The following is a 15,775-nucleotide window of genomic DNA, read 5'->3' on the forward strand; positions in this document are numbered from 1 at the left end:
GTCTATCTATCTGCCTGTCTGTCTGTCTAGCTAGCTAGCTAGCTAGCTATCATCTATCTAACCTACCTACCTACCTACCTATCATCTATCTATATAGTATACTTGGCATTATACTTGGCATTTTATTATACCTGGCAAGGTAATAGCTGGCATTTTCCAGCATATTCTTCACATAGTCATGGCAGCATCTAAAACCACAAGTCAGATAGATCATCTCTACATACAAGATGAAGACCAAGCTGCTTGGCATGCAACTGGCTAGGAAACCACAGCCCTTCATTCTCATAACCAGCCAAGCAAGTATTCACTGTGTTATCATTAGGGTTTAGTATTTGTGCTTCCCATTGTACAGCAAGTCCTCAAGGGTAGTGAGGGGTGTTACTCACCTTTTAAAGCAAGAGGGCCTCTCACAGTGCACTCACTACATGGTTGTCGACTCTACTAAAGAGAGAACAGGCCTGATGTGGTGGCTTATACCTGTAATCTTAGCACTTTGGGAGGCCAAGGCAGAAGGATCACTTGAGGCCAGGAGCTGGAGACGAGCCTGGGCAATGTGCTAAAACCCCATCTCTACAAAAAATACAAAAGTTAGCCAGGTGTAGTGGCACATGCCTGTGGTCCCAGCTACTTGGGAGGCTGAGGTGGGAGGATCACCTGAGCCTGGGGAGGTTGAGGCTACAGTGAGCCGAGATCAAGTCACTGCTCTCCAGCCTGGGCAACAAAGTGAGACCCTGCCTCAAAAAAAAAAAAAAAAAAAAGAAAAAAGAAAAGTGAACAGAGGGTTTAAGAATCAGTTTGGGAAGTAAGATGATTATATTTTGGGCAAATGAATTAAATTATCAATTTAATTGATAGTGAGAGAGTCATGTATATTTTATATTTTTTCTTCCGGAAACCTAAAACCTTGGATTTAAAAGCGGAAGAGATAGTTTAGGGACTAAGTTTCATTTGTAGCTTTTGAGTTGTTACTAGCAAATCAGTGAATTGCATGGGGAGGAAGTAAATTGAGAGCACTACAGAATAGAAGTTGATTTAGCAGTAAGTGAAGAAGGGTCGTCTTCTCAAGAGGGGCTGGAAGAGGAGGCTCAGAAAAGTGTAGCTGCAAGAGGGAAACCCGTGGAGGGTCACCAAGGCCAAGGGGAGGGTGGATAACAGAAAGGATCAGTGTCCTAGACTGCAAGATTTTAGGGTTAGACAAAACCAAGCAGAGGCTGCAGGGTCTGAAAATTTATATTTTATCAATGTCTTCAACAGAGGCTTTTAGTTTGTATTGGTAGTAGGAAATGCACAACCTCTGTTTTTCTTTTGTCTGTAGAAAATATTTCATTCATCCTTTTTGTCTTAATTGACTGTAGGAAATGTGACACGCCTATATGAAGAAGAAATTCTGAATGTAATATATTCAGGAAAAAAAATGGAATCTTACTGAAATATAGTCAGGTTAAAATATTTTGCTTATAGATTACTCTGTACTGTGCAAGGCTTTTACAAAAAAAATTTAGCTAATACCCTTAGTTCATCATCTCACATAAGAGTTCCTTTGAAAGTATAGGAGGTATGTGTATTTTTTTAAAGGAGCTGTGTGTATTTTAAAGAAAGGCACAGTCCTGTATCTTTCTACCACACACTAACATTGACACCATTTGCTTCAAAGAAACCTGCCCTTACCTAGCAATTCCATAAGGAACTGCAAGATATGTGCACGTTAAGTTCTTTCAAGGTTATATAATGTATTGTTGTAGTCTTATTTATCATCTGGTATCTTCCTCAGCAAATTTCCATTTTCATGTGGACCTTCAGTTTTTTGTCAAAAAAAATTTAAACGTTTTCTCTATTAATCTCGTAGAACTTCTTGGAGAACATAGCTTTTTTCAAAGATCTTAAATTTCTACCTCTTCAGAAAAAGTCTACTTTATAGGTTTTATATTTTATAAATCTTTCATGGTGATTTTTATAAGTTATTCCCACCTTCCTTTTACCAATCAAAAGCACAATCTTTCAGAATTTTCTAGAAAGAAAAAAAATTGCCTTAAGTCATTTCCCATTATTTCCAGGAATAGAATTAAATTAATGCAATAAAATTTAAAGAAGAAATTCATCCTTTCATATAGCTTTTGTGCTCGTTTCTTTTATTTCTTTTGTACCTGAAATTTATGTCTCTCTGTGCCTACAGTCAGTGACTTGTAAATCGTCTTTGCCCATCTACACCATTGATCTCAGGCCCTGGAAAAAGATTTCTTGAGGCCTGTGATTTCCTTTCCTAAAGCATTTTCAGGGTGGTAGGTTATATCAAGGTGATTTTGATTAGAATGTAAGTTGAGTTCTCTGGAATTCCATTAAGTATAGTCAACTCTTCTTCATCTCTCTAATATCAGGACAGGTACTTCTTTCACTAGTGCAGTAATTGGTGCTCATAACCCCAAGGTACCAGGGGTCTTCAGAATCATCAAGAAGGTTGCCAGTATGCTTTAAGTAGGTACTTTATCATACTAAATCTTTAAAACTTAAAGAAGTTTATGATCCTTAGCTGGGCATGGTGGCTCACCCCTGTAATCCCAGCACTTTAGGAAACTGAGGTGGGTGGATCACTTGAGGTCAGGAGTTCAAGACCAGCCTGGACAACATGGTGAAACCTCATCTCTACTAAAAATGCAAAAATTAGCCAGGCATGGTGGCACGCACCTGTAGTCTCAGCTACTTGGGAGGCTGAGGCAGGAGAATCACTTGAACCTGGGAAGCAGTGGTTGCAGTGAGCTGAGATCACACCACTGTACTCCAGCCTGGGCGACAGAATGAGACTATGTCTCAAGGAAAAAAAAAGTTATGATCCTGTATTATGAAGTTTTTATTCATCATATTATTTATTGAACTAGATAACTCTTCCTTTGCTCTCTGCTGAATAACAGAAAGACTGTTCCACTTCTAAGCTGGTTTGTGTGACTGTTCCAGTTTTTCATTTCCTATGTGAAAATCCTCTCTTGCATTTTACTCTGTGTTTTCTTCTGAATCCAGGTTTGGTTAGAGTAAACCCTCCACTAGCTCTGCACCTGCACCTGAGCATCTTAATGTAACTGAAGGAGAACACACAATCCTGCTGACTGGTCTCACTGGAGCTGATGCCATCAGCCTCAAGTGTGACCCTGGGATGCCTGGCACCCCTGCTCCATTTATCTAGCCCTTCACTCTCCTTGGGATGACTATTTCTGCACCATCTCCAGCTCCCTTGCCCTCCTGCTCTCTCAGCAGATGACCTTGCCTGTGGTCACCAATCAAAATAGAACTTCCACATCCTCCCATCAACAAATCTACAAACTCACTTTGCATCTGTACTCACAGATTCTACCTTCCCAGCTGTTACAAATGCATGGACCATCTGGGCTCCTACCCAAGGCCAGGTCCTCCACTCATGCCTTGGATTCCATCCCCTCCCAGCCACCTAAAGACTTTGCTCCTGCACCACCAGCTTCTTCCTCTCTCCTCTATTGTTCCTTTCTGCAGATCCACCTGGGATAATTTTGTTTGTTTGTTTTTGTTTTTTACACAGAACAAAAAATTGTATTATCTCCAATGCTGGTGCATAACAAATAACAAGCGTAATTTGAGGAGGAGACAGAGGGAAACTTCAGATACCGAGGTAATTTCTGGGCAGGTTTAAAAACCTTTAAAAGTTGATAGAATAACTGTTCATAAGGTATTTTTAGATATAGGGCTTTTTACTTGACAACTTTTATTAATAGTTCTTACAATATGAAGTCAACTAAAGCCTTTCACCTGTCAAGTTAAAACAGCAAGCAAAACAAAATTTCTCTAGTATATAACAGCGTTAGAAATGGTTTGTTATCTTTGTACATTCACACACATTTAATGTCTAGATTTGAAACTTTTTGATTAAGGATGTCTTAATTTTTGACTTTTACAAATGGTCATGACAATGGATTTTCTGGATTTATAGATCACAGTGGCTTTATAAATGATCAAGATATATGTACAAATGAAATTTCAGATGCTGTTGGAAACACATCTTAAGATATATAGCACACGTGATACATATTTGAGTTTACTCATCCTTTTGGGATAATGAAGAATACTCCATTTATCTTACACTGAAAATTTAGCCTTTGATAACTATGGCTTGAATAGATCATCTTCTACCATTAGAAGAGACTCTTCCTTTGCTGCTCACCCTTCTCCAGCCCTTGCCCCATTTCTCATATCCCTCGCAGTATGACTCCTTAGAGCAATTGCTCTTACTACCACCTCCACTTCCTCCTCTGAGTCTCTCTTGAGCCTGCTCCAGCTGAAACTGCTCCTGACAAAGTCAGAAACTGACCTCTGTGGTGTCCAATTTAAAGTCAATTTCAGTTCTCGCCTCTCAGGAACCATCAACAGCATTGGACACAGTGGCCCATTCCCTTTTTCAAACAGCTTTATTCACAGATTCTAGATGTTGACCTCACTGGCTGCTCTTTTTCCTTCCCTCCCCTCCTCCCGCTCCTCAGAGTCCCTTTTAGGTTCTGCATGTTGGAGTGCCCTAAGTTTTAGTCTTGGCCTTGTTCAATCTAGTCTGTCCTGTGACTTTCAATACCAACTATGTGCTTAAATGGCCCAAGTTTCTATCTCTGTGACCCGTCTCCCCTAGCTACAGACTCATCTGGACAGCTCCATTTGAGGGTTTGTGTTTGAAAGAAATCGCTTGTTCCTCCCCGCCCCCACTCCCAAAATCACTCATCTTCTATCTTCTCTATCTTAGGATGTGGCAATCCATTCACTCACTTGCTCATGCCAAGAATTTAGAAGTCAACTTTGGTTTCTCTCTTTTTCTCAGTCTGCTTTCAGCGCATAGCACAGTGTATCACAAATTCTGTTCACTTCTTACTAACTGTACCACTATCATCATACCTGAGTCCAAGTCACTCTCACGTCTTGCCTGGCCTATGAAGCAGCTTCCTAAGTGGCCTCGCTGATTCTGCTCTCTGTCCCTGTGGTCTCTATTCCATGGGGCAGCCAGAGTAGTCCTGTTAAATCATGAATCAGCTCATATTGTTCCCCTACTCAAAACCCTCCAGTGGCTCCCAACACATGTGGAACAAGCTCCAGCGCCCTTACAGTGATTTGGCCCTGTCTCCCCAATACTGATTGCTGCCACTCTCACTTTGCTCCAGCACATAGGCCTCTTGCTGCTCCCGAAACACACACTCCTGGATGCAGCCCCAGTACCCTTGCGTTTGCTATTCCTTCTATCCAGAACACTCCTTCCTCCAGGTACTTCATGACATGTTTTATTCCTTTCTCCACTTTATTATTTTTTCATCTTTTTTATCTTAACCTGAAATGATATATTTATTTAAGCTCCATGATGAGAGAAACGTTGTCTCTCTTGGGCACTGCTGCATCTCTATGCTGAGAGAAGTGCTGAAATAATAATAGATGCTCAGTAGATATTAAGTGACAAGGCAATTAATCAATGGTATAAGGTATTTTCCAAATTTTCAGTTCTGATTCCACCCCTCTGTCACACTGGATATTGGCCATATTGTTTTATATAGAGCTCTTGTATTTGTTTGCTTGGGCTGTGTATCAGACCATTCTCACGCTGCTGATAAAGACATACCTGAGACTGGGTAATTTATAAAGGAAAGAAGTTTAATTCACTCACAGTTTCTCAAGGCTGGGGAGGCCTCAGAAAACTTGCAATCATTGCAGAAGGGGAAGCAAACACATCCTTATTTCCATGGTGGCAGGAGGGAGAAGAGTAAAAACTGAGTGAAGGGGGAAGCCCCTTATAAAACCATTAGATCTTGTGAGAACTCACTCTCTGTCTTGAGAACAGCATAGGGGAAACTGCTCCCATGATTCAATTACTTCCCCCTGGGTCCCTCCCATGACACGTGGGGATTATGGGAACTACAATTCAAGATGAGATTTGGGTGGAGACACAGCCAAACCATATTAGGCTGATATTACAAAAAACTATGTTTTGTTTGTTTTGTTTTGTTTTGTTTTGTTTTTGTGGCAGCAACTGGGTGGCTTAAACAACAGAAATGTATTTTTCACAGTTCTGGTGGCTGGGAAGTCAAAGATCAAGGTGCCAACAAGAGCCTGGGGAGAGTCTTCTTCCTGGCTTGCAGATGGCTGACTTCTTGCTGTGTCCTCACATGGTGGAGGTCAGGGGGATAGACAGGGAGAGAGACAGAACTCGAACAAGTGCACTCTCTGGTCTCCTTATAGTAGTAGTAATCCCATGGTGGGGGTTCCATAACCTCACCTAAACCTGATGACCTCCCAAAGGCCCTGCCTCATAGTATATCACACAGGGGGTTAGGGCTTCAACATATGAATTTTGAGGGGCACATACACATTCAGCCCATAACAGCTCCTTTTGTAGTTCTAGTTCCAAGCCTCCTCAATGCTGACCTATACATGACATCTCTGATCTTTGTTATCATCAATTTCACTCCCTGAGAGAGGGTACATTTTCTGTTTTAACTACAATAGACTACCTTGTGCCTGTCTACAGGGTTACAGGTCATCCCATAGGGCAATGTGGAGTTTTCATAACCTGTATATTTGTTTAACATATTATGGAAATTTGCAAACACATAAACTAGTAAAGAGAGTAGTATAATGAACCCAATGCAATATCACTCAGCTTCAACAATGAACCCATGGCTAATCTGACTTTATGTATTATGTTATCACTTACTCCCTTCTGGGATTATTTTGCAGCAAACCCCAAGCGTTATATGACTTCATCTGTAAAAGTTTCATCTTTAATGTATAAGGAATCTCTACAGTTATCAAAAAAGGAAAACGTACATAACTACAAAACCATGATCACAGCTAAACATTAACAATTATATTTTAAATATTAACAAATTTCTGGTCAGTATACACATTATTTTGTTTTTTTATAATAATTTTTAACAATGTTTGTTTGAATCAGGTTCCAGAAAAGTTCCAGATTTTAAAAATTGGCTGATCTACCTTTTATGTCTCTTGTGGAATTCTCTCCCTCAGTTCCTCTCTTTCTCTTCTGCACCTTTTTTTTTTTTTTTTTTTTTTTTTTTAGGAAACCAGGTCATTCTTTTCTTCACAGTCCCCCTCACTCTGAATTTTGCTGATTTCATCTCCCATGTGTTCATCTGTTGTATTTCGTATAAATTGGTAGTTACATTCGCAGCTTTGATCAGATTCAGGCTCAGTATAACTTCTGGGAAGACTACTTCATAGGTGGTGTCGTCTACTTTCAGAAGAAAGTAATAATAATGCCTGAATTTCTCTATTTTTTGATGCTATCAGCCATTGATGATATTACTTAGATCAGCAGTTATCAAACTTTTTCTTATGAGCGTATTACATTCTTAAATGTTACTGAGTGTCCTGCAGAGCTTTTTTTTAAATGTGGGTTCTATTCATATTTATTATATTAGGAATTAAACAGAAAGGAGCTTTAAAATATTTATTAATTTAAACTAACAACAAGCCTTTATAAGATGACAGAAATATTTTTATTGAAAATAATTATTTTCAAAAATAAAAAATGTTTAAGAAGAGGGACACGGTTTTAGATTTTTTACAAGTCTTTTTACTTTCTGTCTATTTAATAGTAGACATTTGTATTTTCCTTTCTGCTTCTCCATTCAATCTGTTGCAATCTGTTGCTTTAGTTGAAGTATCTAAAGAACTTCAACCTCACAAAGATGTACAATTGAAAGTGTCAAAATTATTTTAGCACCATTTTTGGTTAACTGTACATATTCTTCTTTTCCAAAACTTGAGAAATGGTAATTTATTAAAGGTTAGTTGCAGTGTATAATCTGAAATCATGTCAACAAACTTTCATTCTGTTACATTAAAATCCCTTGGTTTATCTTAGTATTTTAATAGATATCTTACCCTTGCCTTATTTTGTGACATTATTTGGAAAATATTGAGTCACTGATATATGTGATCTTACAAATGTGGAAAATTTTCATTATTCAATGTCAAAGAAACACCACATGCATTAGTAACTATCAACGTTATTAGATAGAAAAGCCTGTCAATATTGGGAAGCTGTCCAAATAATGCTGGCAAATGGAAGTTTTCCAAAATTCAAATTTTTAATTTAAAGCTTGAATCTTATCTTGAGCAGTAAGTACTGTCAGTTTATTTGAAGTGTCAGATTTATTCTACTCATTTTCAAAAATATGTCTGCCAGATCCAAATCTGTATAACCATAATTTTTCTGTCGGTGACTTCTTAAAGTGAAAATCATGTACCATGAAAAATGTGGCTAGTTTAGCTGGCAACTCAAACAATCACATGAGTGGTTTTCAAGGAGATGATCAGCATGGGTCAGAATGCAGCACAAGTGCCTCATGTGTTTTTCCCATTTTATTACATGGATTTTTTTTTAAGTACTCGAATTTCAAGACTCAATACAAGTAATAATTTTTACTGCTCCATGAAGGAAATTCTTACATTAAACTGGCCTTTCCTCCTGCAGCGTGTGGTGGTAGAGAATATAACTGCCAGTAGCACAGTTGGTGCCACCGCCTTGATTTGTGCTGAGGCACCAGCTTTTTTGTTCACCATTGCTTTTGTATCACCAATATAAATGTGAACAAAGGGAAAAAGGCCAATAATGTTTTAGCATTGCCATGAAAATAATATTGAACTTGTGATTTCCCTAAAAGGGTCCTAGGGATGTTCAGCAGCCCATACCCAGAAATCTGCTGGTTCAGATACTTTATTTTATTAGAAGTTGCATTAGTGATACTGTAATTTACTTAGCTGGAATATGTGTACAAAGAAACCCCTCCTCCTGAATGATTTTGTTTCCTCAGGTAAAGATCATATAGAAAAAACATACAAAGTGTTTGATACACTCCCTATATGTGCCAGTTTTCAGAATAAGGAAGTGGTTCTCTAACATTCTTTAAAGGTTACCAATTAAGGTTTTATTACAATATTAGATGAGCTTATGAGTTTAAACATATGTGATGGGTTTCAACTCAATTCAGTTATCATCCTTATTGGTGATGCTCAAATTATTCCATCTTTGCCTGATGAGAACTTATTCAGGTTGGCCACTGATTTTTTTTTTGGCATGATCTTAATCATCTTTGAAAAATTCCTTGCTTTCTGATATGAAAAAAATTTCCAGGTCCATTTTATTCATTTACTGCTGTTGCTGACAAACAGGATTTTAAACCTAGAATCAGGCATTTCTTCAAGGAGCCCTAGTTCCTTTTACTGGGAAATAGTATTCGAGAATAAATTTGGATGCTAGAGATCTCATTACAATTGGGTCAATCATTGCTCTAAATCTTTTCATAGAGCTAAAAATTATGGGTTTTTTAAAAACAGAAATACATTATGAGCTCATACTGATATTTCAAATTAAAATTTAGGATTATAGACTATTTATTTAAACTCATTGATCTTACAACTGTATCTCCTTTCAATTATGCCAAAAATCTTGGATCTCCACAACACTAACAATGATTCTTTTTTTAATACTGTATTATACACATAACACTCTCAGTATAATTCTCATACTCCTGCCTACACATTACTGAAAATAGTTTATGATTTATTGCTGTTCTTTTTTCCACAAGGTAACAGTATTAGTCCATTTTCACACTGCTATGAAGATACTACCTGAGACTGGATAATTTACAAACAAAGGAGGTTTAATTGACTCACAGTTCTGCATGGCTCGGGAGGCCTCAGGAAACTTACAATCATGGCAGAAGGGGAAGCAGGCACCTTCTTCACAAGGCCGCAGGAGAGCAAATGAGAAGGGGGAAGCGCTAGACACTTATCAAACAACCAAATCTTGTGAGAACTCACTCACTATCAGGAGAACAGCATGGGGGAAACCACCCCTATAATCCAATCACCTCCCACCACATCTCTCCCTCAACACCTGCAAATTACAATTTGGATGACAATTCAAGATGAGATTTGGATGGGGACAAAGAGCCAATCCGTATCAGTAACTCAATCAAGCATGTACAATCAAATTATTGTTTTTAAAAGTCTCTTGGAATAGCTCCTCTCAGTTTGGTCATGCTACTCTAAGACAGAGGTTCATTTGTTTTATTTTACTTCTAATTTTGCGAGGTTGCTTTTTAAAATTTCACTTGTTTTATGATTATGTAAAGTGTTTCCATGGCTCCACAGTCAAATCCACAAAATATATATTCAAAGAAGTCTAGGTCCTGTCCCCAACCCTCTACTCTATTCTGCCCATCCCTTTTTAGGTAATCATTTCTTAAGTGTTTATTCTTCCATTGTTTTATTTTAATTATACAGTCCTACCTCCTCCTTAAATAAAGAGTAGCATGCTATACATACTTTTCTCCATCTTGTTTTTTCCACCCAAAGCTTGAAGAATGCAGGGGCTATGAGTGCCAACCTTCACGAAGTCAAAAATCCAAGTAAAACTTTTTAATCTGCAGAAATGTAACTACTAATAGCCTACTGTTGCCTGGAAGCCTTACTGACAACATAAATAGTAGATTAACACATATTTTATAGGTCATATGTATTATATACTATATTGTTACAATAGCAAGCTGGAGAAAAGAAACTGTTATTAAGAAAATCATAAGGAAGAGAAAATGCATTTACTATTTCTTAAATGGAAGTGAATTGTCATAAAGGTCTTCACCTTTGTCATCTTCATGTTGATTAGTCTGAAAAAGAGGGTTGGTCTTGTTGTTTCAGGGGTAGGAGAGATGGAAAAAAGTCCTTGTATAAGCAGACCGGTGCAGTACAAACTGGTGTTGTTCAAGAGTCAACTGTAGTGATATATCCTGGAAATCACTGCATTCTAGTGTATAGAAATAGTCTTCAATTCTTTGAACAGTTGCCAAGTACTTTATTATGTTGATGTACCATGGTGTATTCCATCAGTCCTTTATTGATGGATATTTGGGTTGATTCCAGTCTTTAGTTATTACAGAGTGCTGTGATGAATAGCCTTGTGCATACTATTATCTTATTTTTAAAATTTTTGCTAGTGTATCTTTGGGATAGAGTCCCAAAAGTAGAATTGCTAAATCCAAGGGAAAATGCATACGAAATTTGCTGGATATTGACAAATCCCACTCCAAAGGCATTGTGCTGAGTATTCAGTTATTTTTTTCTCATTTCTATACTTTCCATTTTATCCTCTGTTCTGTGAAAGGGCCGTATGTGCAAAATGACCTCCAAACACTAAAGGAGTCAAGCAAGCAAAGACCAAGGCAAATATAATAAATCCAGTTTATCAGTCTGGGGTGTTTTACTGGGGGAGCTTACAGATAGAAGCATGGTCTTGGGCAGCTACAAGATAGGTAGATCTCTACAATGTTACTCCCCAGACCCAAGGCTTCCATACCATAGGGGAAGGGCATATGTACACCAGCAAGATAATTAAAGACACCTTCCAGAACAGGCAAGAATGCTATCTGCATCAGAGCTGTAATTTGTGCAATAACATCAAGATTGGCTTGTTCTTTCACTAGAGACAGTACATAAAGTGGAAACCAGGAGGAATTCACGGGACTGGGATTAATCAGAAGTTAACATGGCAGATCAGCATCAAAGATGGAGTTACTTTTGTCTCCACATCCTCCACTTTGAGAAGCTGGGGCCAGGACTCTGCACATATTTCTGCTTTACTAGCTGGCTCCCTATAGAGTTTTTCCAAAATCATGCAAAAGGTAGACTGAACAGCAGGAAAAAGAATGACCAGGAGACTGGCTGCTTTCTGCTTTGTTTCCTCTTCCTGCCAGCGTCACCCAAACCTCAGTTTTTCACCCAGTAGGGGTAGGTTACAGTTTCCAATTTTCTACATTCCTAGAACCCTCTCAGTATCCACACCAGCCAGTCAGCAGCCCAGCTCAGAAGTCTGAGCCTCTGCTCTGCGGGGGCCCCCTGGGGCTCCTGTATGTCCAGATGGTTTCCCTTCCTTGGAGGTCTGGGCCCAGCCTCATGGGATTCTTTCTCCTAACCAAGCAGAAAGCACTCCCTTCTCAGAATTCTGGGTCCCAGCTCAGCAGGGCCCCTCATCCAAGTTTCTATATTCTAATAATCCCAACCTTCTTCCTTAGTTTCCCCAACCTTTAAGGATAATTGATAATCCATTGCTTTCGATGGCAAAAACTTCAATGACTTTTGTAGCAACATAACAGTTCCTAAAGTTACTACATCTGGGATACTTCAGAGTTTAGTTTGCCTTTCAGACTCTTCAATACCTGATTAACAATTCTGTTTCTATTAAATTAAATCATATGAGTGCTATTTGGCTAACAGAGGGATTGTACCATTTTATCTTTATTTTTACCCATAATTTATGAGAACGCTTGTTCTCTCAACCTTGCCTGCTAAACCTTATGATTTGTGCTGATCTAATAGGTAAGAACAGTCTTTCAGTGTAGTTTGAGTGTGCATTTTTCTTTTCTTCTTTTTCTTTTTGGAGATAGGGTCTTGCTCTGTCACCCAGGCTGGAGTGCAGTGGCATGATCATAGCTCAATTCAAGCTCAAATTCCTGGGCTCAAGCGATCTCCTGCCTCAGACTCCCCAGTAGTTGGGACTAAGGCATGCACCACCACGCTTGTCTTTTTTTTTTTTTTTTTTTTAATATAAATGGGGTCTTTCTATGTTGCTCAGGTGCTCAGGTTGGTCTCGAACTCCTGGTCTCAAGTGATCCTCCCACCTTGGCCTCCCAACCTGCATTTTTCTTACTTTGAGTCTACTTGAGAATCATTTCAAATGAGGGTCTATTTGTTTGTTTGTCTATTTTTTTCTGAGAACTCTCTGACCCATCTTTCCATAGCCGTGCTGGCCTTTTATTTTCTCTATTTTTAAATGCTTTTTCTGTATTAGCTATACCAATCTATGGTTACCATATAAATTCTAAATATTTTCCCACAAGGACAAGCTGTTATTTGTCTATTTACTTTGCTAATAGAGGTTTTTGTTCCCATGCAAGGTTTATCATATTTATATGATCAAAAGTATCAAGGTTTTTCCCCATTGCTTCAAGAAGTTGAATCAAAATTAGGAAAGTTTTCCCCACTCAGGTTATAGAGGAAAAAACCCATGTTACCTTTTAATTAAGTATATTGTTTCATCTTAATCTTTACATTTCTGAAACGTGGAATTTATCCTATTGTAAAGCATAAAGAAAATGTCATCTATGTTACTTTTCTGGGCAGGTCCCTGAAGACCCTCTCTGCTTGCTTATGACCCCAGCAAGTCCTCTAAGGCCACAGCATGCTGGCTGAGAGCATAGTGCCCCAAGCCACGGCCCTGGTCCAAGCTGTGGGCATCTGGGCTCACTAAGACAAGACAGTTGAACAGCTCCAAGAAAGGGTCTGAAATTTGGCTTTTGTGAAACTGTTAAGCACAAAAGTTTTGAAGGAATATTCAAAACATCTCCTACTTTCAGGTTGTCAGCCTTATTTCTAGGAACTGGGCTTTTCTGATGTAGGCATCTGATGCCTCACCTAGGTCTTGTATTTGCATATTTATAAATAGGGTCTAAGAGACTATATATATATATATGTATAGCCTCCAAGGTCAGAGATCGTTTCAAAACTGGGATGCACTCTACACTGCCTTGCTCCAAAGCTGCAAAGAGGCAAGATCTCAGGCGTTACTAAGAGCTCTAATTATGCTGGGTTCTTATAATTTAAGAATTCAAGAGTTATAAAGTATATATTCCAATAGTAAGTTTAAACCAGACAAGAAGCACTGAAGATTTTAAAACAAATACATAAAATTACATTGCCTAAAGAGAGAAAACCAACCACCTCTCAGTCATCAGTAGCCATGCAGGTCTCAGGAAGCAGGCTCTATGGCATCGCTTGTCCTAACTCCAGAATGGGAAGAAACTGTCAGATGGGAAAAATGTTGTTTAGTCAATTTACATTGGTCATAAATTGAGTGATTTCATTGTTTTGATTATATACATGACTTGCACTTGTCTGAAATAGCATTGACCAATATAATTTCACTTGTATGGGGTTACATAACCTAACATTTAGGTGCTAAATTATAATAGCTTTGCTGATTTAGAATGATAAAATAAAGGTACACCTAAGAGCTGCCCATTGTTATCTAACAAAATACTGCCCCTATCATTTTTACCTCAGGAGACACTAGATTAACCTTTTCCTCCTCTTCTGGAGTACATTTTAAAACATAGAACTTTTGGGGATTACCAAAGATGAGAGAATAAAATTTTTGAAAAATGGTTCGTATTTTATTTTCTATCACAAACATAGTCTGTAGCTTGGCTCTCTTTTTGTTAGTGACCTCTAAGTGAGTGACTTCTTGAACATGCATTTCCTCCCCTTTGTTCCTTCTTTAAAGAAAGAAAGGCCTGTTATAAGAGCAATGAATAATCTAATGGGATCCTGCTGGCACTCCCCACTGCTCCTTGTCTTTCCTTCTTTCATATGTGTGTTGTCACACACAAGTCTAATGTATACAGCTCAGACATATTAAGAGACACCCCCACCCTGCCTGCCCCCAATTAAGTTGCCAACCCAGCACCTCACTCCCAGCCACCGAAGAAGAGATTGCCTGTTACATCACTCAAGCCCATTATTCTCTTTTCTCCCTATGGCATCCACTCCTTCTAGATGCTTTTTAGCTCATGGTTTAAGCAGAGGCAAGACATATTTTGCATTTTTAAGATTCATATTATATATCTTTGACTTTTACAAGGCTAGACACCCTGGGGACTGACATTTAATAGATGTTAATGGAATTTAATTTTTACATGTACTAGGTGTGAGCATTTATCTTCTAAAATAGTCTGAAACCTTAAACGGCACCAAGAAAATTACATAACAAATTATTTTTCACTCTATATCCTTAAATCAAGTTACTGAGCAAAGTAGAAAAGCTGTTTTCCGATATTTAGAATTTAAAACCTGAATATAATTATCATTAATTAATTACATGGAGAGGATCAACAGGCATTTTGCCATAGTGATTACCATTGCAAAACAGTTCTAAAATGGTGCCTAAAAAGAAACTTTCTCCATAACCTGTTTTCCCATTGATTTTTGTTAGGCAAGGCATCCCCTCTGCAAAAGTAAGTGTGGCCCCAAACATACTAAATAATAATCAGCATGAAAAATATTTCAAAAATTTTTATATAAAAAAACTCTAACAAAGCAATAATAAAAGTAACACAAAATTAGAGGTAGTTGGCAATGTTTTCTGAGTAAATTGTGTGTTCTAAGGCTGTGACTAGGAGCAGAGTAGCCACTTGCATTTTCAAAGTACATTTTTGTCTGGATTTCAAATACAGTTTAATTTTAAATTTTGGCTAATATGATCACAGAATTTGGATAATATTACAGATAGAAGAAAACACTGCTTTGTATCTTTGTAATCTTTACAATTCATGAACTAACATGTTTGAAAAAGCTGTCAGTTTATTCTCTACATATTTAAAATGCTGAAGTCTCTCCCATTCCAATTAATAAAGGAAAACTCTTCTTTTTTTGCTTCAGTGCCTGGCACTGAAGTGCCTACTTAATAAACATTTGATGAGTAAATGAATGATTTTGACAGTAGCCAAGGGCTTGCGGCAAAAATGAGGTAATGCAGTACATTGCAAAGAGCAATGTGAGGAAGTAGATCTGGGTTCTTGTCCCAGTTCTGTCATGAACTAGCTGTGTAACTTTAGGTAAGGAACTTGACCTCTCTGGGCCTTGGCTTCCTCCATGCAAATCTGGATGCTGGGTATGATCTCCAATGGCCTCTAGTTCTAAAAGGCTA

This window comes from Pongo abelii, chromosome 5 (genome assembly GCF_028885655.2).
Source record: "Pongo abelii isolate AG06213 chromosome 5, NHGRI_mPonAbe1-v2.0_pri, whole genome shotgun sequence".
NCBI lineage: Eukaryota > Metazoa > Chordata > Mammalia > Primates > Hominidae > Pongo > Pongo abelii.